Source organism: Manis pentadactyla, chromosome 2 (genome assembly GCF_030020395.1).
Source record: "Manis pentadactyla isolate mManPen7 chromosome 2, mManPen7.hap1, whole genome shotgun sequence".
Taxonomy (NCBI): Eukaryota; Metazoa; Chordata; class Mammalia; order Pholidota; family Manidae; genus Manis; species Manis pentadactyla.
Genome location: NC_080020.1, coordinates 129,936,669 through 129,960,324, shown reverse-complemented (window position 1 = coordinate 129,960,324; position 23,656 = coordinate 129,936,669). Strand labels below are relative to the sequence as shown.

Below are 23,656 nucleotides of genomic sequence, written 5' to 3'. Positions count from 1 at the left end.
GACGACCTTTGATGAAGACACAGGACTTATGTATGACCATTTTCACAAGCTCTGCCCAGGAAGGATGGCCCTGCCTATAAAGACCAGGATATGACTCACCACTTCACCCTACCTCTGATCTGGCATCTGGCACCTGGCACCCAGAAGGCACCAGCCATTGTGGTTTGCCTGGGACTCACCTAGTTTGACACTGACAGTCTCGGGTTCCTGGGAAGCCCTCGGTCCTGGGCAAACTGGGCCAGCTTGTCACTCGGAAGGTATCTTATGTTGCATCTGTTTCTCAGTATGCCTAATGGACAGGTGGTGCAAGTGTTTCTTTTTTTCTTTTGAAGGACATTTAGGTGAAGTGACTGTTTGCTGATCAGTAGAATATAACTCAATAGAAACTGCAATTTTGACTATACCAAATGCTGGACCACACATAAGGCAATAAATTCAAACATACGAAAGGCTCTTTTTAAAGTCATATAAGGCAATCGCTTGTGTATTTTGCTTAAGATATACTATTTAATAGTATTACTGATGGTATATTTCAAAGCAATGTTCTTTCAACTCAAATTTGCACACAGTTTTACAAGGTGTAGTTACAGAGGACTGGGAAGCCTCTGAGCCAGGCTGTAGCCTCCTAGGTGGAACTCTGCTCCCAGCAAGGGGATGAGAGGGGCCAGCAGAACCCACGGCTAATCCCCAATCCCGTTTCCTTTTACCAATCCTTGTCTCTGTCCCTTCTCCATTCTCCTCTATGAAATGACAACTTCCAATTTGCTTCACTTGCTCTCGCAAGGGAGAGGTAAACACTCAATGATCAAGACTCCAGCAGTGGGGGCAGGAAAAGGTACAGGGCACAGCCTCCTAGATCTGGCTGGCCAACGGTGTGGCCCACGTCACAGCCAAGTGCTGGGATGCTGCATCTGGGGGTTGCCACACTGGGTGCTCACTGTCCCCAGCAGGCTTCCTGCCTGATGGTGTTCCTCACTCTGCTTTCTTTTTTTTTTAAATTGAAGTATTGTTGATATACAATCTTATGTTGGTTTCAAATGTACAGCACAGTGGTGCAACAGTTACCCCACCTGATTAAATGCTCACCCTCTTGTGCGGTTACTATCTAGCAACATAGAACTTTCACTCCACTTTCAATCTACTTCTTTGGGCTTCTGGAGACATAGCGTGAGGCTTTATCATTATTGCTGATTTTGAAAAAGTCATAGAGGACTACTTCTTTCCATGGGTGTTTAAACATATGCTAATCATTTGCAAAGGCCAGGGATCGGCAAACAATCTTTGAAAATATTTCAGCTCCAAAGTGAGATCCCCACCTCGACGTGCTTCCTCTTGGGTTTGGGGGAATGGGACGAAGTTAGTTCCTGCTGCACAGTTCCTGGCTGGGCTGAAAGCATAGCTTTCCACCAGGCTGGGGCTGTGATGCCCAAGTCAGAGACCTTGGAAAGACAGGGGGAGCTCCAAAGGAGGGTGACAACTACCCAGTGCCAGAATCTGACTGGTGACCAACCCTCTGGAACAGCACTGCTCATGGGAGGGTTTTAAAAGTTTAAGATTTCAGTGCATATTCAGTCATGAACATTTGTATGAGTAGCTAATTAAATGAAAAGCTGCCTAAAGATACCCTCATTTGCCATGATTGGTATCACAGCTCCTAAGTATGATGTACATAGATATTGAATAAAAAATGACTTTTCTTGCTTCTTCTATCTCCACATTTCGGTGAGGTTGAGCTCACTCACTGCCGACCCAAGGCACTAGAATGACAAAAGCCAAAGTGTGTCTCTAAGACATTTCCACGATCCCCTCTCCCATTCGGAACGCCTTCACAGTCTGTATAGCCATGCTTACCGAGGTGCACAGGGGGTCTAGGGTCAAATGCCTGAGGCCAGCCCGGCATGCCATCCTCTCCTGAGAAAGCCTACACTTTAGGAAGCTATCTTATTACAGTCAACCCAACAGTGCCCAAATGTACTTAACTATAGGGTCCAATTTTCCCTGAGACTTGTTATTATCCTGCAGCATATTTTAGGAAATTTACTCAACAGAAATTGAACAGAATTGAAAACAAACAGTATCTTTTATGCAACTAGCATATTAATCTTGCTAATTGAGGAAAAGCAGTTACCAAACTATAGACTAGTTCCCACAGTCTAATCTTTTTATCACCAAATTAAATTATTATGACAGATAAGGAAGAAGGTTAACTTTTAAGGGGCAAAGCTTAATAGCTTATAAATGATATTTTGCCTTTTAAAATAACCCTAAATTTTGAGGGGAAAAATCCTTGCCCAGTGAAATACCCAATTCCCTACTAGTATTTCTCAATAGCTCATAATACCAGGGGTCCACATCTCCGCTCAAAATGTAATGAATTTCCTGGTAGCCTCCTTCCAAGTAAAGCAGTTTTTAGATCAATAATCTCCAAATACAGGTTTAAAAAACATATTTTCTGGTCTAAAAACCACTCTAAGAAGTCAGCCTTTAAGCAGTTACCTTTTCAAAACAGAACATCACTCAACAACTAAAAACATTACAAAAAGTATTTCGAAGTTATTAAAAGGTGGCTGCCACAGGCATAAATTTATTGTCTCACTGGAAATTCTGACAGCTTTCCACATGTAAGTTAATATTATTTTCCCTATTGCACTTTCTTATAAGGTACTAAAATAGTTGAAATGAGCAAAAATAAATTTCTACATTTATAAACAGGCAGTATCCCTTCTAAAAAACTCAATAACCAAAGTCAATTATCAATTTGCTAGTTAAAGATTCTAAGAGCAGTTACACACAGGGGAAAAGTCAAAATAAACAGATGATATGCAGTAAGCAAGCAGGTTTACAGAACTGTTCAAGTCATCTAAAAACAGCATGAGAATTAAAAACAAATTCTAAGATTTATTTAAAACTGCTGCAAGAGGAGTTGGTTGGAGAAGGTCAGTTTCCAACAAAGGTTAAAGTAAATTTAATTACTATTTGTGCTTTGGTTTCATAGCTTTAAAAAGGGGATAAGGATCTCTATTCTCCCAGAACAAATTTCTACTATTCTATGAAAAATCCGGGAAGAATATGACTATTGAGATACTGGAAACCACACCAACATCTACCTAACCTTTCTGAAATGAGGAGAAGTTGAACTGATTCACAAAAATTACGTCCAGCCTACTTTAAACTGACAATTAAAACTTTCAGCTACAAGCAAATAAATGAGTAACCAAGACAATTTCTGGTGCGTAATGTTTTCAATCTCTCGATGCAACCATGCGGATGCTTTTGCGGGCCCCTGTTGGCCAAGTTGGTGGAAAGGCTCCAGCCCCTGCATTTTTGTCCCTGCGTCTCAGATGGATCAGTCGGGCAGCAAGCAGAACCACCACGAGGTCACTGGCTTTCCTTCCACTCATGTTAAGATTCAGGATGGGTTATATCTTCAGATGCCCCAGAGGCAGCTAAATACTCACTCTGTACCTAAATCATAGTGTAGCCATGTATATGGGAAGCTCTACCAGAGAAAGAGGACTAAAAAAAGAATTAGCTTGCTATGCTCATTAAAAATGAGGTCTCTGTCTTGATATCCGACAGGCTCTGCTCTTGAAAGCTCAGGTCTCAAGAAGGGATCATGCACAGAGGAGGGTGTAGCTCCACATGGTAATGGGTAACAGACTAGCCAAAGCTCTCACCTACCAACCCTAATGGCTTGCTGGGCTGTCAGAAAAACCTGGAGTGAGAGAGGCTGAAACAAGATTCCTGCTTGCTCTTTTCCTGGCATGGGTGTGGTCCAGGGATCGATTCCCAAGGCTACAGGAGTAAAAAAAGGGCGAGGATCACCTTAAATCACTCTGGATCAGAAAGCCTCTGGCACAACCTTAAAAGCAAATGGCGAAACTTGACAGAGAACTTTAAAAATACCAAGATACTACCCTTTGGGGGCAGGCCTCTGTTGAGCTGGAGGGGAATGAGCCACACTGACCCTGGCCCCACCCAGCTCATCAAATTATACAAGAAGAAAAGAGCTGGTGCACAATTACATCTTCTGGTGGGTCACTCCTGGGTTCACGGAACAGAAATATTTATATGCAAAGAACTACTGTGGGCTCTGCAGTCTTCCAACAATATTCTACCTTAAACTCTTTTCAGTAACATGCCACCTGAGCTGACAGCAGGGCTCTGCAGTCTTCCAACAACTTCTACCTTAAACTCTTTTCAGTAACATGCCACCTGAGCTGATAGCAGGAAGGAAGTACGTGACCGACACCAGCAGCGTGGGGTGGCTGTGCAAGTGGCTCCTGCTGACACGTATTCCCATGTGCACCAACCCAGCCTCAGAGCAGGCACCCCTTCCACAAAGTTTAGAAACATCTTTCAAGTGTGGAGACCGACTATGGTAATTTTATATATACTTTTAGATGCAAGAACAGAAGGGCTGATGACAGGGCAAAGAATGTGAGCTCTACCGCTGGCCTGGCGGCACAGACAACAGTCCTGCCGTCTGACCCTGGACGAGTTATCTGCCGCCTGCAACTTCTGTGTCCCCATCTGTAAAGTGGAGTAGTAACAGGAGCATGTCACAGGGGAAGCACCTGTTTAAAATGCTCGGTCTGTGCATGGTCTAGAGTAATAAGCCTTCCTTCAGTAGTACAAGCTATTTTGATTACTACTGCTAATTACAGTGAAGGCAAGCATGCTCCAAGAACAGAGAGAAAACGACACTGTTCAGGGAACAGTATATACTGCTAGCTTACTAGAGGATTTCCTGAGATTCTTAAAAAAAATACAAAGGTCTTGTGTGGTCTTAGTCTCTTACCCATCTCCTCAGTTTCCTCATTTGGAGAAAAAGAATCAGGATTGTAGCTGCTTCGTAGGGTTACTTTAGTAGGTTGATGAGCTAATATACATAAAGCACTGACAGCAGGTCTGAAACTAGTCAGAGCTACATAACTATCTGTTAATATTACCATCATTAAGACTAAAGCACGGCTGTTACCCAAAGTAGGAAACAAAGGCTTGCTTATTTAACTCACATTAATGAATCAAGCAGGATTAATCATTACTTTTGATGCTAGTACAATTAACTTTAATTTTTATGGTGTTATCTTTATAAGGTTTGTAAAAATATATATATAATTCTGGATCTGTACACAGCTTGTCAAACTTTAAAGTGCTTCCATATGTATTTTTAAGTTTTTTGAGACAAAAAGAGCTTAATACTGATGAAAGAGATGCACATGCGCCTCTGGTTAATGGTTAGAATAATTTGTCTCTGGCAGGAATCTGTCCCGTTGTAAAAGTAAACAGAAAGGCCTGGCTGTCAGTGCCCACAGCTGGCTTTGCACATGTTGAAATGCTTCTCAAGTCCAGCATTTTCTGAATTTGAAAATCAAAAAACACTATCCTAACAGGCATCGCATCCTGCTTAACACCACTTACAGCCTTTGGAATTTCCAGAAACAAAAATACAGTGTTACTATGCATTTTTGGCTTGTAAGATTCTGGCCGACGCTCCTGCTGGCTACGAACTACACTTTGCCTGTTGGTCTTTCTGCTTAACCAGTCACCTTCTTTGTCTCCTGACAGAATGACGCCCGGGGTAGTCCTGTCCATCTCCAGACAACCACAAGTGCCCACGGGCAAGGCTGAGTTGGCTCTGCTGCAGGGGGCGGGAGGGACGGGGGCCCAGCCAGGGTGACAGGCGGGAGAAAGGCAGAGAAGCTCCAGCACAAACAGCTGGTCCCGGGCGGCTGTTTGCTTAATTCCAATGGGATTATGTTATTTGGCAGATGACTCTTTGCACACTTTCTGATAAAGGAAAGTTTAGAAACAGTTTATTTTTTTAATCACTTAATGAACATAACAAAACCCTCCACGGTGTGAATTTTTCTGCCAGTGTATACAAACCGCAGGTGTGCCCAAGGCAACCCCCAACCAATCCCTGCCGGCCCTCCGGTGCCCATGGAAAGACCCTGGAACAGAATCCCTATCCATGTGAAGACAAGGAGCACCAGAGGTCTGAGCACTGTCGGTAACCAACGTGAGCATCTCTCTGAACAATAAGCCAAGTGAAAAATGCTTCATAAACATCTGAGCAAAGATCCTTAAAGTGATCTTTGACCTAGTTAATCAAAGAGCTCTTGACTTCACTTCTAGCACATTCAGCCTAGTGCCAGGTCAGGTCAGCAGGAGGAGGTCCTGAAAGTCCGGCAGGAGTTGTATGAGGGAGTCGCCATAGCGACGGAAGCACTCATGGTTTTCAGTTCCTGACTTGGGTTTAGATATAGGGGCTGAGTGGGGGAAGAGACTTATTTTTCATTTCTGGAAAGGAAAGGATTATGCTATTTCATTCTAATTCTTAACAGAGAGATTGGTGAAGACAGGCAAAAAGAAGATGCTAACACAGATAAGTCCAAATTTTGCGACTTGACAACACACACGGTTTTGGCTTACTGGCTGACCTGGTCCTCTTAAAGCACAGCATACCGGTGTGTTCTGTCAAGGTTAAGCATCTAACCTCAATTCTTAAGAGTGTTATTAGATAAGAACAAATGCCAGAGAGATTCTTCTTTTAAAAAAACTTGTTCATATAAAAAAGAGCTTTTGTTTGGGTTTGTTTTCACGTCTAGCTAGATCTTGATCAGTCTCTAACTCATATTACCTTCAGGCTGAAATCAAGACTAGAAAACATCAAGACCTAGATTTTCATTTTCCTAGAAGACACTAGACATTGGACAAAGGCATTAAAGTTCCCAAAACACTCACTTTTTAGCCTTTCATTCTCCATATTCTAATTTTATACCATAAATAAGACACTTTTTGCATGTCATGGATGCCTGGGAGACCGTGTTTATTTTGACCTGTGAAGGAATGTGGAGACGGAACATTTGCCATCGAGATAGGAACTCTGCCTTGGCTGCCAAGCACCATGTAACCAAAGGGTTGAACCAGAGAAAATGACCAGCATCTACCTTTTTGTGATGTGACCTAATCAATGTCCAGGCTGGCTCTGTCCAAGACATTAAGCCACACCCCTCTACAAATGTCACAGGAACCTTTTGAGAATAAAGGAGAGAATATATGAGAAGTTCTTAAATGCTTTCAAAGGGGGACTTGAACCATGTAACTGATGGGTGGTAACACCTAGCTTTCACTCCAACCACACCTCCTAGAAACAGGTTTGCTCATAGACAGACTCTGACACTTTCATTCTCAACAAGTGGAGCATCTGACCAGGGGAAGGAATTCCCCCAACACTTTTTTATAGTAGGTTATTTTTTCCTCTTTCTGTATCCAAGATATGGTTCAAAGGTTCTTAAGAAGGAAGATTATATTTTTCCAGCAAGGAATAGTTTTCACCATTGTCTGTTTTGTCCTAAGAGAACCACGTTAAGAAAGTTATTTCTGCTATAATTTTCTAGAAGGAGGGACCTTTAAACACAAATAAAAAAATCACAAGTATGGATTATTCTTTCCTGGATTTAGACATTAACCAAATTCTCAATTTATTACAACTGGAATCTAATATTCTATTTATTTAAAGTTTACTTACAAATTGAGCTCTGTACTTTCTTTTCTGTGTGTGCATTTTCTTGATCTGTGACAACTATTCTTTTAAATTATGTACCACTGCTTCTTTTCCTTTTTTAAATTTAAAAAATATTTTTTTAAAAGTTTATTGAGGTATAGCTACCACGTATAAGTGTTTTGATGTTTTGACATATATATGACTGCAAAGCCATCACCACCATCAAAATAATCAATTTATCCAGCATCCCGAAAGTTTTCTATTACCTTAAAAAAATTTGAGACATAACTGACATATAACATTGTATTAGTGTTAGGCGTATAATATAATGACTTGATATATGTATATATTGCAAAATGATTACCACAGTAAGCTTATTAACACCCATCACCACACAGTTACAAACCTTTTCTTGTGGTGAGAACTTTTAGGATCTACTCTTAGCAACATTGACATACACAGCACAGTATGATTATCATAGTGGCATTTATTCTGTTGGTTGCCGTAGATGCCAGTTTCAAGCAAAAATAGATGCTTATAAGTTTGCTGCATAATATGATTTCTAGAAAGGACAAATGATTTGATTCAGTGAGCACTGCGTTTTCCACTGTGTTTTCCAATGTGCTTCAAAATTCTACTGATTTATCAGATTAAATAAGCTCCCTCTGGGTTTCTGGTGATGCCCAGGCAGCCTCACTGAGAGTCCGCTAGGATTTAACCAGAGACAGCCGAGAGGCATCCTGGGAGGTGATTCCAAGGGTGTCAGTGGCCATGGAAAATGAGCAGAAAACAGGGACGTTCTTATGGAGTGGTGCCTCAGAAAAAATACTCACAGTTCCTCTAAATCAGTATGCCTGTTGGTTTTATATAACTTGATAGGCTAATTACTTAATCACGATCGTTTTCTTCCTTACCCTACAGTCCGGAACTGTCCTAGAAGTTTTGAAAGGGAATGCATATGATTGACATGCATAAAAATATTCACTGTCACTACTGGTTTTGCATTCCTTAGGTAGAACTGGGCAAACACAAGGTCTAGAGGGACGAAGAGCTAACATACACAGTTTTGTTAAAAAACAAAGAAAAAACTTAAGACTTCTTCAGTCTGGACAAACAAGGGACTCCAGGGAAAACAAAGCATAGAATGTGTGAAAATTTTTCTTCTTCTTTAAACTTTATTTTTTAATTGTGGTAAAATGCACCAGCACCATTTTTAGCCGTTTCTAAGTGTACACAGTTCAGTGGCATTAAGTACATCCACAGTGTTGTGCACCCATCACCACCATCCATCTCCAGAACATTTCTCACCTTGCAAGACTGAAAATTATACTCTGACTCCTCACTCTCTCCTTCCCTCAGCCCTGGGACCCACCATTCTACTTTCGGTCCCTACGAATTTGACTACTTTTAAATACCTCATTTGAGTGGGGTCATATATTATTTGTTCTTTCCGTTTTTTTTTCACTTAGCATAATGTCTTCTGGGTTCATCCATGTTGTAGCATGTGTCAATTTATGATAATTTACTTTACCCAAAATCCCAGAATTCCAGAATTAGGTGTCAGTTCTGAAGGTCTAAGGAGTTTAAGAGAAATAAGATGCATTAGAGCTTTACAAAGGGATAATAAATTTTGAGCAATTTCTACTCCTAGAATATAGCAAAAGCCAAGATACATTCCACCATTAAAATTAGATGAATTCCTAGGCAATAGATACATAGGAAGCTATTTACTAGGAGGAAATTTAAAATATCATCGTAGCTTCCTTTGTTTAAGGTAGAGATGGTAGACAGCTAACTGGTGTCCTCTGTATAATACTGATGTCACCTGAAGCTGTGTGAGGATGGGGATGTGATTTCTTACTGGGCTAACGATCTTGCCCACCATTTCTTCACCTGCCAGGCCCTAAGATGCTGTGTTTCAGGCAGAAGTGAGCCCCATCTAAAGCTCAGCTCATGGGCAGATATGAAGGCCAAGGACAGAGACAAGCTCTGACCAGACAACAATGCACAGAGATGGGCCTGGAGTGTCCATGACAGCTCAGCAATGTCCTATGGAGTCCTGGGCAGTTCTGGTCTTGGCTGGCACAGCTCGGCCTATAGGTCACATAGATACTTCCGCCCCTCCCAGGCCTTCCTTGGGAACCAGCTATGTATGTCACTCTGCATAAAACATGGGGGTAACTAAAATGAACTGATCGTCCAGGCCTGCAGAGTGTTAATGCCTTTAATTTGCAGCATCCTGAGAAAACCCTCACCTAAGTTGCTCAGGCTGGACTTGAAACAGACAGAGCTGGCGGGGCAGGCGTGAAGGTTCCCATCTGTCTAGCCCAAGTCTGAATGCTGGACAATGGAGTATCTCCTCCATTCACCAAGTGCTCGTGAGCCATGACTGAGCAGCCATGTTGCCACTGGGTGGTGATTTCCCTCCCTTTCTTCTCTCAGCAACAGTGCCTAGAGCAGAATGTTCTGGACATGCAAGGCAGAACACATGAGAATGCCTAGTCAGAATGCCTGTTCTTCCGTCTCCTGTGCTCGGCATGCTTTTCTTGGGGCGGTTCCAATGTAGCCAGCAAAGTCTTGTTGAAACTTCAAGGCAAGTGGGGCTTCTAAGTTGTGGCCAGAGCACTGGGGTGATTAGAACACTCAGACACTGCTTTCTGTGCATGGTAACTGCCTCCACCCGAGCAGCAGAGAGTCTGTCTCCTGGATTACCCAGTTCCCCAAGTGGATTCTCATTTTTCTGTAACACACTAGACCCGAACAAATGAGCACTCCTCCAGCAAGTCCTGGGGTTTGCACAAAAGGGACAAAAAGAGCCCATCTGACAGGGGCGAAGAGGTGAGTGAGGCAACCCTGAACAAGAGCAGACTGACAGGCCTGGGCCGCACACTGAACCCAACGAAGCTCAGAAGTAAGGTGGCTTCTCCTCTGCCTCATCCTGACATCCTCCATTGCCTCTTCCATGTGCCATGGCTCCTGGTGTCTGCTGTGGGTGGGGAAGGATGGGCTATCACCCAGGAATGCACATGTAAGAGGAGGAGTAAAGGTAACCAGCAACTGATGAAATCCTGACTTCCACACTGACCGCCAGGCAGCACCATCCATGCAGCGGGCACCATTTTGCACGCTCACATAACCAAAGAGAACTATGATCTCTTTCAGATACCTGAATGCGACCTTTTCATAATGGACATCATACTTCTCTCTTACTCCTGTGACTCCAAGTAGGGATGAACAGTATGTTCTTGCATCATCCACAAGATTCTGATCTGGAGTCAAGTTCACATTCACAGTAGAGTGAATGAATCTCTTGGCCCCAGAACAACCTTACTAGCTGGGCTGGGGGATTTGTTTCTCTCTGCCTCATGCCTTAGTTCCCCTGAATTTAGGTAGAACATAAAGCTTTTAAAAAAAATTTTAATATCCCCAAGGTTGGCAATCTTGGGACAACTCTGATGTCTTATGTTTCTATCTATAGAACATTCTTTCTCTGCACGATAAGCAAACAGGCTTGCTGATTTCCTAAACTCAAAATCAGGCTTCACGTGCCAAGTTTCCCTGGCCTTACTTTTGGCCTAAGGTGTTTCTAACTACATGTATTATATTTCAGTGCTTGTGCCAACCTTCTTGGCTACTGGCTCAAAAGCAGCCAACTTCACTTTAGAAGAGGTCCTTAGCCTACAGAAAGACAAGTTTGATGCTTTTCAAACTGAGTCTTGCAGGTTGTCTTTTAAAATAAAGGGCTCTTCCTCAGAAGCAGTGCACTGCTCTCAGGGAGTGGCAGCGGGCCAGTGAACCACTGGAGGCACAGTGCTAGTTGGAAAGAGCAAAATCTTTATTGTATTATTTTCATTCATACTGGGGGGGACAAAAGAAGAAAAAGTAGGCACCTGAAAATGAATGATTATATGGCCAGAAAAGAAAACAGAGATCATTGAGAAGATAAAGGGCTGCTACTGGTTTTGAAATGAGATCGCCTTGCCAGAGGCTGCCGCTGCGGGGCTTTGTGTAACAGCTGAGCCCAGGGACGGCCTGACTGGAACAAAGGCAGGTGCGCTGCAGTCCTCTGAGGCCTGACTGCTTCAGCAAAGAGAAGCAGTGAGTTCACAGCTAAGTGAACAAAAGGGTGGTAATCAAGGTTGGTGCATCAAGGGCTTTCTCTGGATTCCTGAGAAGCCCCTCTGCACAGGGCTGAGCCTTTCATCTCAGCTGTCCTTTGGAAACACAACTGCTTGGGGCTGTGTCAGCTGAGGGACAATCTACTGCTCAAGCTGCTAAGCAGTATGGACTGGCAGTGTAAGAGCCCGTTTATGTCGTGCCTACAGATAGGACCCAACCTTTCTGACAATCTTAAGAGGGGTTCTCCTACTCACTGTGGGAGGACCTATATGCTTTCAAATAACCACCGTTCATTCTGAGACCCCATGGAAAATGACAGGTGAAAATTCAAGGATTTTTAATTTGCTTTTTCAACTTTTACCCTCTGTTCTATGAAGAAGAAAAACTTTAAGTGTTGTTATGCATAATGGGCAATAGCGCAGTAGCAATTATTGGGAAGAATATGGTATTTTCCTGTAAGGAGAGGTAAGTTACAAATTACTTTAAATGATCTACTGGAAGAAATACAGTGATTTACCTCCCTCCATTCTCCTCCACATCCCACCTCTTTCCCCACCAAAAAGCCCCAAAAAGCATACAAGCAAAAACACCTCAAGATGGAGATAAAAGAAGAAAAACGCTTTTATGCCTAAGAGTTGTCCCTTCCTGGAAAAAAAAACAGCAGCACATGTATAAAAAGGTTATTTCTACATTTTTGGAAACCACAGTGATATGTAAACTGAAGCCTGAAGTCACTAAAAGATTAATTGTACTACATTCTTCTTGGGTTGAAGTTTTATTTTCAAAGCCCAATCATCAGCTTTTTGGTAAATCCTTGCTTTGCTTTCTAGAATTTTCTCTTTCCTTTTAAACTGAACTCCATACCATTAAAAAAATAGTCCTGCTCATTTCAACCAACCTGTAAATATTTCATATCATGCAAAGGGAAACCTCAAACAACACAAAACTTCAAAATGTTGCCAAGGTTATGTAATCAATGATTTAATAACCTCAAAAGGGAAATATTTGCAAACAAGTACATATCACGGTGCTGGGTTAAGAAGGACAGGGTTTTAGTTTACAAAGCAGTGTTGTGTTTTAAAAACATATCACTCTTATTTCTAACCTTTTCCCTTTGGACTTTACTTCTCAACCTCAGTTGCTAAGGAACTGGCAGAGGCTCCAGGTTAGATTTCTTCATTGTAAACTTGGTACAGCAGGTAGTCTCAACATGCATTTTCTCATTCATCTTCTCATTTGGATTTTGGAGAGGAAAAACATTCTAGTTCCTTTTTGGTCATATTCTCTCCCTTTGTGTAATGTGATGTAACAAGGTCAGAATCCAAAAGCAAAAGACTTTCCCTCTTATAGCATTAAATATACAGATAGCCCAAAAAGTTATTTATTAAAATAAATGAAATTACTTGTGCAGAAAATTACTACAAGTTACTAGGCTACTTGTTAGATGGAAGGAGGGAGGGAAGGTTGGCTTAACATCAATACTGTTTGCCAGCTATTGGATTGCTGTTACTTCAGTGTTGTTATTCCATTTGGATCTCATGCAATGACATGTAATATTGCCATTGCTACGACATATAATGTGGCACATTAAGGCTTTATGGTTTGACTAAAGTCTATTCTGATGCTCAGAAGTGCAGCAAAGTGTAGAACGCTCTTTACTGGTGGGTGACACCTAATACCAGAACAGCTCTCACAAATGTTGCTCTTCCTTTCTGAGCTTATTCAGTCTGATTCTAAGCATAGCTGTATGGGGTGATTCCTCTGCCCTGGATGAAGTTACCTACTTGTCAATCAAACAAGGCTGTCATCGTTTAAGATACAGTAACAGTCATTTGGATGTGCACTGAAGAGAAGCTGGTCTTCTCTGGGGACTCCCAGGGCTGAGGGAGAGGGCCATTAACCAGGCCCAGCGGTGGGGCCTGCCGGCATCCTTCGCCATGAGAGCTCTCTGAGCCCTCTGCTCTGTCAGTGGCAAGACCTCCTAGTAGTGCTCACATCACCCTGTTTGCCCCTCAGGTGAAAATCTCTCACACAAAGGTATGTTAGGCATGTTTTCTTCCACCAGAAAATGTGTCCCGACCAAACACAAGAAGAATCAACCAGCTGATGATCCCAAATAGTAGATGCTCCCCACTAGCAGCTCCCAACCTGACATGGTGCCAGATCCAACATTTGAGGGGAGCTGCTACCCTCTGGGGGCAGGGGGGCCCCTCGGTTGCACATTAAGATGCTGCCATCTGCCTGCCTCACACCGAGCCGAGCCGCGTACAAGGTCGTGTGCTTAGAAGACATCTAATGAACGCCGCTTGTTGTCCCTCCATTCAGAGGGACAGGTGTGTTTCACAGCTGATAAAACACATGGCACATCTGCACTAACCTGGATCAAGTCCCTTTTGTCACGTGCCCTATACGTTCAGGTATGGGTGCGTTTATCTCACAGCAGCCCTTCTGAGCCTCCCCCAAGGTACTGAGTGCTGGAGCCTGCAGGGTGGTGGAGTCACATCCCAGCGCTGCCCCCAGGGCTGGCAGGAAGTGGGGAGTCAGGCGCTTCACTGCAGGAAGACAGTGGGGCAGCGGCTGCCCCGGAGCCCCCAGGACCCCGGGTGAAGGCGATGCTCCCTCTACTGGAGCGGCTGGCTTGAGGATGCAAGAAACTCACGGCAGCAGAAACCCTGGCAACCTAACCTGAAATTAATGAATGCTTGGAAGGAATAAAAAATCTTTATAAAGAGATACCTGATTAATGAAAAGGTGCTGAAAAGCAAAGGAAAATGCAATGTCTGCCAGAAGGCAGAGCCCATTAAAGCCCAGGGCCCACACTGAGGATCGTTTTTCACCTGATGATTAGATTTTTGAGAAAGCAATACTCTGCTGCTTAGATAAGGTGAGGGGGCTTCGAGGCACTGGGGCTAGTTCAGAAGAGAGTAGGGCGGGGCAGGGTGAGTTTGGGAAGGCAGAGCCCGAAGTCAGGAATGTTAAGGAAGAAGAGAGCTACACGCAAGAGGACAGAATTTCAGGACTGCAGCGAACCTTCAGTGACACAGAGCCCCTGCACGCTGTGCTGTGGGCCACCTCCATGCTGGACAGAAGAGAGGCCCTCTTCATTACGGAGAGTGGCCCCCAACAGCGATGGGGAGGAGGCTCAGGACCCAGACCCCAGAGAAGGGCAGACTGGCCTCTGGCTATGGTTCTGTGAGCCAAGTTGGATGGCAGACTTCCGGCAGCTCCAAGCCCTTCCACCTCTCTGCTCCCCACGTCACTCTTCTGTAACTGCAAGACTGGCCTTGATACTCTGAATTCTGAGGGCACCCGGCTATGAAGTACTGCCCAGGGCACGGAAGGCATGTGAACCTCACCTTGGAGGAGGCAGAGAAGGGCAGCAGGTGGGTGGGCTCCCATGTCCAGGAATGTCCTCTGCAGAGGTCTGCTGGTGGCACCACCCTGTCCTTCTGGGCAGGGGTTCCCTACATGCCTCTGGATTATGAAACAGCTATTACATTTAATGAAAATATATTTTACAAATTGTGAAGAACTCTGCGAATGTGAAATGGGCACCAGCAAGGGAAAGGGCATCCTGAAATAAGGTTGGCCATTTCTGCTGAACGAAGAAGAAAAACAATAGGTTAAGTATTAGTTTTCCATACCCCCTCAGTCTAAGGTATTGTCTTATATTAGGGGTGACATGGCTGCTTCTCAAAAAAAAAAAGTGTTTGGACATAGTAAAGATATTCCTTTTACACTATGGATATGGTCCAATTACAGAAAATATTTTCATTTCCCTTCCCCAAATTCTCATCTAAACCTGAGTTTCCTGTAGCTGAGGCATCTCTTATTATTAAATCCTGCTTTTTGCATTATGTTTTCAAGAAGATATCAATGGGATGGAGGCACAGGTAAGCCTAAGGCAATAGAGACAGGTGGGTGTTTTTAAATCTACCCACTAGAAAAGGTAGCAATAATACACTTAAAATAGGATTCGAATGTTGCTTAAGGACTAATTAGGGAAAAGGAAACATGGTATGGAAGGGGCAGGGCTCCCAGAAATTAGCTGGACACAAAGACGCAATTAGGTCACAATAAATGACAGGGCAGGAGAGATGAATTTTAAAGTCCAGGTAGCTACTACCTGTGACGAGCAGAAACAGTATTTCTCCAACCATAAGGAAATCAGTTATTTTCCATGTGGAAACACTGAAAACTCCCTTTTGTGTCACACCACAGCAGACAGCTCACCACTCCTCTCCTGTAGACTGGAGTAGGTCACAGGCAGTGACTGCTCTGCAGGTGGCTGTAGGCACAGGAACCTCCTCCAGCCCCAGCCCCTCCCCCAGCCCACCAGCAGTCCTGGGTCTACAGTCTGCAGAGCCATGGGCCTCCTGTCTCCCCATCTCTTGGTCTCCCACTGTCCACCCAAGAGAGTTCACTCCAATCCAACCCGTTAATCCCAGCCCAGGGGATCTCTTCCACATTCATCCTTCTCTCTCCCAGGTCTTGCCAAGCTATCCCCTCAACCATGGTGGGACACACTCCCATTTACAAGTCCTCAAATTATAGTAATCATAGCTGATGAGTCACATGCAACAGAAGTTACTTTGATTTTATTTATTTACTGAAGTATAATTGCCTACAATATTCTATTAGTTTCATGTATACAGCATGTGATATGCATTTGACATTTGCATACATTGTGAACTGATCACAAGCTGTCACCATACAAAGTTAATACAGTATTATTGACTGTATTCCCACTTTGTGATTTTACATGAACCCAATCTCTAAGGTCTGTGGTACCAACCTCTTCCTCTCCCAACTGCCATCACCTTCCTTACATTATTATTAAACCAACTTTTCTTAAAGTTAATTAAGACAAATTAATATTTTTCACTGTTACTGCTTTTCCCAATCCCTACTATTCTAACAGCATGGTTTTCTACTACTCCTCATTGCAGATAAATAACATTTTAATAACATTAGGGGTTAGAGAACTTCAGTGAAGGGCCTTGAATTCTAACCACAATTTATATTGTTTCTACAGCAAAATGTATCCTAAATGAATTTTATGAGCTACAACCATATTCTAGACAAGGCTAAAAATCAAGCAAGCAAACATTAAGCCATGAAAGGAACCCCTCTAAGTTTGTGTTCATCCTACTGTTTACACAGTCAACATTTTATGTACAGAAAGAGCCAACAGGGCAGCCTCAGCGCATTTAGCTCCAGACGGCATCTCTCTGCTGTCACCAAGCACCTGGTACGAGGGTAATTTTATCCTTAGTAGAACACGATGATGCAGATCAATTTGCTCCTTTCCAAGTGCTAGTGTGGTCCAACGGCAAATATTCATGAGTCGTTTTGAATTTTCTGTATCACTATTTCATTAAGGCAAATGGCTGAGAAATGACTATATTATAATAAAGTATTTTTGCATTTTGAAGGAAAAAATGAATATTCATAGCATTAGCATTTAGGTAAAAATGCAAAAGTTCCCCTGTACAAAGAACAGTAATGAAGTTGCCCCAGGTAGGGAAGGGGAGGGACAGAGGAGGAGACGGAGACCTAGGGAGGGGGGGCAGGCTATCCAGATGACTGTGTATTTGCTGCAGCTCCCACTGTTAAGCATAATTTGTATTCTCTCTCAGGCAAGCAGTTTAAAACATTTCGTTAAATCTCTTAATGAATTAACACGACTGAAGTGGAACTCATCCTCTTCACTGCAAACCAGCTCTTTTAAGGTTTGGTGGCATCCTCGTTACGCCCGTCTGATGGGTGGCCATGTCCACTGGCCCCTAGAAGGTTTTCCTGTTTCAGCTCTCCTGCCCTATGCACCTTATCTAGGCTACCTCTCTGCCTGTTACCACGGGAGCCTCTGAACTAGTTTCCCTGCCCCTGCTCTCTCCTGCCTCTAATTATTAGCCCCGCTCAAACCAAAATTATCTTTCAAATATGCAAATCCAAGCACACCACACCCCTCCTCAGAACCCTTCCCAGTCCCCCACTGCCATCAGGATCAAGTCCAAACCACCTACCCTGTCTGCCTGGGTTCTGCTGCCCTGCCTCCCCTGCACTCTTCCTGCTCTTGTTCCCTGTTCAAGTCATGCTAAGTATCTGTCATTCTTCATCTGGAACTCACATGCTTTCCAGACAGGTACACACTATTCCCTTTAGGTTCAGCTTGGACAGGAAGCCTCCCTGACCCTTGGATGGGCTAAAGGTTCCTCTTAGGAGATGCCAGAGTAGATACCCTGTTCTTCCTCTATCTCAGTCCTGAACACATTCTTTGGTGAAGTGCCTGCCTGTCTGCTTGCCTACTAGGGAATCTGCTGCCCATGCAAGGCCTGCATCAGTTCTCCCATCTGTCCCATCTGCAGTGACCAGTAACATACCTGGGCCATAACAGGTGTCTGAGAAGCATTTGTTGAATGAACACATTCATGAAGACACTCCTGCCCTCTATGTTCCACACTCCCCATTATTTAATAGCGAAAACACTCCAAAATAGTACAGTAAGCACCTGGGGAAATGAGTTCACAACTTCCAGGTCATTAAGCAGCTACCATACTTTGCTAACTTAGTGAACCCTGGTGTGTTACTGCCAGAATTGTCAACAAAACTGAGAAAGGCGTGATTCCATTTGTACATCTAGACTGGAAAAGGGGTCAGTAATATATGTAGCCCCCCCACAACCCTATGTCAAAGAGCAGCCTAAATGAAAACAAAATTAAATTTAACCTATTGTTTCACAAGGACATTACCTAAATCCTGATAACTCAAAAAAAAAAAAAAACACTATTGAGAAAATTCAACCTTAAACATCTTTCCCCCAAAGTGCAAGGAAAAAAAAAAAAAAGGAACAGCAGCAGCAGTGTTGCTGACACACATGCTGTAAACTCCAAGTGTTTCCAGCATCTGTCCTTTAGCATGCATGCTTCTGCTTGCACTCAGCCCAGCTGGCTGTCATTTAAGAAATCCCCTTATTCTAAGCCACTGAATCAATCAATACAAAGCAAGAAAGTCAGCTAGTCAAGAAAGTGTAAAACTAAATGGGTGTATAACAGCAGGAGCTGAGGTGCAAAGTCTTAGCAACACTATCTGACATGCATGCAGCACTTCACAAATCAAAGCATGTGTACCCACTCTGGTCTACACCTCCCGAAGAGGGTATGTAAACACTTTATCCCCATATGACAGTTGGGAAAGCTGAAGCCCACAGAGGCCAACTTCTTTGCTCAAGGTCATAGAGCCAGTGGAGGAAGGAACGGAGGTCAAATCCAGGAGTCCTGACTGTCCAGAGTGAGTGTCTTCCTCTCAACCATGCAGTAAGAAGTCAGCCTGCAGCACTACTAGAAATGACCGTGAAGAGGTAGTAGGGGAATAGAGAGGGGCCGCAGGAATTCAGTGCACCTCTGCACAAGTGCCAACCATTTCCTCTTTCCACTCTCCAAGGTGGACTCAAAATAGTAATACCAGGTTAAATAGCAGTAGGCCTGGTAGCATGGTAGGAAAGAGAGAACATTTTCTCTTCCAGGTTCCCTAAATACCTCTAGCTGTGCATTTCTCTAGCACACACAGTCAACACCAAATATACTCCTATGAGACTGAGAGTGAGCCATCAGTCAGAAGAGCATGGCTGCTCTGCTGACAGGCTGATGGTCATGGCACAGCTACTCAAACCATTCATTTTTAAAGTGGGGAAGGTGAGCCCCGGAGCATGCTCTGTGCCCAGGGCAGGGCCTCATACCTAAGAGGGTCAGTAAATTTCTCCTCTTCCCCCACATGTTCACTGGGAAGTTTTGGGATGCAAACTTCTTGAGCATCACTGAACTCACCAAAGAAAGCACTTTCCACTGCCATGAAACCTGCAGCAACAGATATCTGCAGACTTCTGAACGGAAACCTGCAGAAACCAGACATATGCAAGTAAAACCAACACCATCCTTTTCCTCTCTGTGCTTATGCCTAACTGCACTTGGTGTATATCCAAAATATGCTTATTGAAAAGAATAAAAGTCCTCAAACATTTAAAAAGTATTGCATGATAAAAAACTGAATTGACCTCTCAGCATTAAAAAAGCGCTTTTTCATAAAAAATAAACTTGTGAGGAATTCAGCACCTTGTGGCTTTGCAAGAATGCAGACTCTTGGCAGCAGATGTCACTGGGGAAAAAAATTGCATCATGGGAGGCAATGCCCACTCTGGGGCAGAGACACGGACTCATCCAACTTCCTACAGACGTGTGGTGCCACACAACACAAGGCTGGAAGAGGTGCACATGTGCGGAAGTATTTCTACTCTTAATCCAGGGAAGTAATCAGATTTGCACAAAGATTTCTGTACAAAAATGCTTTGAGCATTATTTATAATAGAATGAAACAGCAACAACTTGAACATCTAACCACAGGAGTAAATAAATTATGGTATATCTATGTGAGAGAATGCTAGGAAGCCATTAGTCATCACATTTTAGATAATACTTAAAATCAAGGGACACTGCCTATGACATAAAATGGAAAGACGTTACAATTTTGTTTTAAAATATGTGCATAGAAAAGAGATGAGAAGAGCATGCCCTAAAATTAGATACAGCCCTTATCTCTAGGTGGTGGGTTTGCATATGATTCTTATTTCCTTCTGGATACTTTCTTCCTTTTCTACAATGAAAATGAGTATCTATAACGAGAATAAAATAAACGTTGTTTTTCAAAAGGATCCTCTACAAAAGCCACAGGTTTTCCTAGACACTTAAGATGTTAGTTAAAAATTTTTATTTTAATAAAATATACATAACATAAAATTTATCGTTTTTATCATTTTTAAGTGTACAGTTCAGTAGCATTAAGTCCATTCCTGTTATTTTGCAGCCATCCCCGCCATCCATCTCCGGAACACTGTCAACCAAACTGAAGCTCTGCAACCATTACATATGAACTCCCATTCCTCCCTGCCCCTACACCACACTGGCTACCTCTATTCACTTTCTGTCTCTATGGATCTGACTACTCTAATTTGACCTCATGTAAGTGGAATCATGCTATACTTGTCCTTTGGTGTCTGGCTTATTTCATTTAGCTTAGAATCTTCAAGGTCCATCTATGTTGTAGCATACATCATCATTTCATACCTTTTTAAGGCTGAATAATAACAGTCCATTGTATGTATATACTGTGTTTTGTTTTATGACGTTAGTTTTTTAAGCACATGTTAATTTTTAAGTACTGGTCAGCAGTTCATATAACTGAAGGAGGTCTATCATTAGAATTAAAAACACCCAAATAGTACAAATTAAGGGGAAAAGTTATTTTACACAGAAAGAAAAAACTCTCCATCTCCCCAAAATCCACTAAAATTCACAACCCTGAGCCAGAATTTGCAGCAGGAAGAACAGGACTACACACTGTAACAACAATCAATGACCTCAACCTCAGTTATCTGGGGCCAAATGCACTTATCATTTTGCATGAGCAATTAAATAGGCTTTCCACAACAATCAGAATAGTGACTACCTCTGGGGAAAGGGTTACCAGGGAACCTTCTGGGCTGATGGAAATGTTCCACAGCTTGATTGGGGTGTGGATTACACACTGGCTTGCGTTTGTCATTTGTCAAAACTCACAGACCTGTATGCATAACATTTGTACATTTCACTGTATGTAAATTATACCTCCATGTTTAAAAAGGAATGAAAAGCCAGCTTGCCAGCTCCACTCTGAAAGAAGGCACGTAAAGCCTAAAAGAAACTCTAGTAAACAAGAATTTTAGAAAAACAAAGGTGGTTCTGCAGCTCAGCTGATGTGCACTGCCACCAACTGCATTAGAGCCCCTTGGCCTTTATTGTCTCTGGAAGCTGCCTCTCTCTTCAGCACTGAAACACTGACTCAAGTAGGGGAGTCCGGCAGACACGTGATGGACTGACTACCGACAATGCCAGGGAATCTGCCCGAGTCTGGTAAGCAGCCCAACAGGTGTGAGGCCCAGGTGGTTAAGTCATACCGAGAGGTGTGCCTCTGTGTGGGCGTCGGAGGGAAGCAAGTCCTGGCTGCACACCCGCTCCAGGGGATGCAGCACTGTATCTGAACAGTTAAGAACCATAACCCTTCCCAAAGCAAAAGCAAGGTGTCTGAGAGAGCACGAGGGAACCACACTTCGCTGTGAGGCCTGGAGCCGAGGAGAGACACTTTGACGCCCGCATTTTGGATCAGGCTGAATGCAAGATGTCTTCCTGGTTGCTTCTTCCTTGGTCTCAGCGAGCATCATGAAGAAGTGAAAGTTACCTCATTCTTATTAAGCATGATTATTTGTTACTCTGCTCTGCAAAGTTTGTCTTTATAAAATGTCAAGTTCAGGCCACACACTGTGGGAGGCCTTAGTGTCCCAGCCACCGTGAACTTCCTGCCAAACCATTTAAAGCACTCAAGATGTCAAATTTCTTTTTTTTTTGTAATCTGTTATTTTAGATTCTCCACACTACTATTCCCCTCTATTAAAATGCATGACCCAGTGCACAACAGAGCTCTCTGAGTTGTTTACAGAGAAGCATTCAAGAGCATACAAACTTCCTATCATTAGGAAGCATCTTAAAAGCAGCTTTGAAAACATAAGACAGTCACACCTAAGCCGAACTGTTAAGTAGAAAATGACAGTCAACGACTCAAGTACTTCCCAAGACTTAATGTCCTATATTTAAAAAACTGAGCAGGGATACAGAAAAGTTATGTGAAGACCAGCTAGGACCTGTGAGCTAACCCAAACCTAAATGAACTCCCCCAACTAAAAACCAAGAGTGTCCATCACTAGGGACCCCATGCAGTTCTTGAACCACATGTATAGGCTGTTTTTCTAATAACTTTTTAGGGGAATAAATACCCACTTTGTCCTAACAACCAAGTTATTCCCCTTCCCAGAATGAACTTCAAAACATTTTTGTATGATGAAGCAAGCATATATATAGGCGACCCAGGGAACTGTGATGCATAAAGCTTCTAGTTGAGTGAGTTACTGTCACTGCTACCATTGTAAGCCTATTTGTTCTCAGCATCATGAAGGGTAGGTATATGGTGGTTGGAATAGCAGCTGAATGATCTCCAAACTATGGAAGCAGCAAAAACAAGTGAAAACAAAACCTGGGGCTGTTCGGCTTGACATGAAGTCTGCTAATGTACCTATCTTGCGACTATTTTCATCTCTGTAGATGGGTGCTATCTGCTTTGGTGACAAGAGCATCATTCAGAGGAGGGGGCAGGGGCTACAGCATCCAGATGAGAAGAACTACTTCGAAGCAGCTTGCTGTTTCGTTGCCATGACCAGAGACTGGCTGCCCTCCTAAAATTACTGAGCACCTTGCCATGTGCTATCATAAACTGCACTGTGCAATTAGACATTTTGCTCTGTGCTGCTCTCATTGTGAAAATGTTTCATGTATGTTTTTTTGTACCAGGATCTAAGCAATGTGAGGGCAGGGGCCATGTACAATATGGCAACACTTACCCTGTTCAAAGGTCACTTACCTTACTTGACAATGACCCTAGAATCTTTATAGGACTGAAAATCAGTGCAGGGTGGGTAAGCAAGTGCACAAAGTGTGTATGTCTTTTCCCAAAGGAGGCCTCCAAAACAATTTATTCTTCATTTTTTCATGGAATTCTAATGAATTTTAGTTTCTGGGGTCCAGAGTACAACAAAGCAGAAAATTAAAAAGTAAATATTCAACATTTTATTGGCCACCTTTATTAACGATTACCTTATTATTTTTATTTTATTCAACAGTGCCAAACTCTGTTAAATATTCTGAATATCATCTGTCAGGGGATATCCCTGACTGTCCAGCACAACACAGATTCAGAAGCCACCAAAAAATGCTACATTATATTTTGCATACTAATAAGGTAGGAAAATGTGCAATACAGATTTCCAGCAACAATTCTCACAGTAAAAAAAAAAAAAGGGAAACAAATGATTTGCATTTTAAAGGATAAGCTTCAGTTATCAAAAAAATGCATTCATGTAGGTAGCTCGTAGCTAGATAATAC

General features: G+C 42.9%; 1 protein-coding gene across 2 annotated transcripts in view; it reads right to left on the bottom strand.

Moving 5' to 3' along the window:
• Positions 1-23,656, bottom strand: part of ANKH (ANKH inorganic pyrophosphate transport regulator) — a 135,983-nt gene that overhangs the window by 106,267 nt on the left and 6,060 nt on the right. The gene's annotated exons all lie outside the window — the stretch shown is intronic.